This window comes from Bombus pyrosoma, linkage group LG8 (genome assembly GCF_014825855.1).
Source record: "Bombus pyrosoma isolate SC7728 linkage group LG8, ASM1482585v1, whole genome shotgun sequence".
NCBI classification, from domain to species: Eukaryota; Metazoa; Arthropoda; class Insecta; order Hymenoptera; family Apidae; genus Bombus; species Bombus pyrosoma.
Window position 1 is genome coordinate 11,919,921 of NC_057777.1, and position 1,473 is coordinate 11,921,393.

Below are 1,473 nucleotides of genomic sequence, written 5' to 3' on the forward strand. Positions count from 1 at the left end.
CTATTGCTATATGAGGTTATACGCTATATCCTAATACTACATTACGTTATACGTCATATCGTAATACCACATAACGTTATACGTTTTAACGTAATACTGTATATCCTTATACGTCATATCGTAACACCACACAACGTTATACGTTATAACGTAATACTGTATAACGTTAGACGTCATACCGTAACACCACATAACGTTATACGTTATATCGTATTACCACATAACGTCATACGTTATATCGTAATACTAGATAACGTTATACCTTATATCGCAGTACCACATAACGTTATACGATATATCCTAATACCGTATATTGTTGTACGTTATTACGTAATACCACATAACGTTATATGTCATATCGTAACATCACATAACGTTATACGTTATATCGTAGTACCACATAACGTCATACCTTATATCGTATTACCACATAACGTTATACAATATAACGTAATACTATATAACGTTAGAGGTCTTATCGTAACACCACATAACGTTATACGTTATATCGTATTGCTATCTGACGTTATACGCTACATCCTAATACTACATTACGTTATACGTCATATCGTAATATCGCATATCGGTAAACCTTATATCGCATTACCACATAACGTTATACGTTATATCGTAATAGCGCATGTCGTTAAACCTTATATCTCATTACCACATAACGTTATACGTTATATCGTAATACCGCATGTCGTTATACGTTATAGCTTAATACTATATAATGTTAGACGTCATACCGTAACACCACATAACGTTATACGTTATATCGTAGTACCACTGAACGTCATACGATATATCGTAATACCACATATCGTTATACGTTATAACGTAATACCATATAACGTTATACGTTATATCGTATTACCACATAACGTCATACGTTATATCGTACTACCACATAACGTTATACGTTATAAGGTAATACTATATAACGTTATACGTCTTATCGTAACACCACATAACTTTATACGTTATATCGTATTGCTATATGACGTTATACGCTATATCCTAATTATACATTACGTTATACGTCATATCGTAATCCCACATAACGTTTTGCGTTATAACGTAATACTATGTAACGTTATACGTCATATCGTAACACCACATAACGTTATACGTTATATCGTAGTACCAGATAACGTTATACGTTATATCGTAATACTATATAACGTTATACATTATACCGTAATACCTCATAACGTTATACGTTATATCGTAACACCGCATAACGTTATACCTTATAGCGTAATACCACATATCGTTATACGTTATATCGTAATACCACATAACGTTATACCTTATTTCATACTACCACGTAGCGTTATACAATATAACATAACACTGTATAACGTTATACGTCATATCGTAACACCACATAACGTTATACGTTATATCGTATTGCTATCTGATGTTATACGTTATATCCTAATACTACATTACGTTATACGTCATATCGTA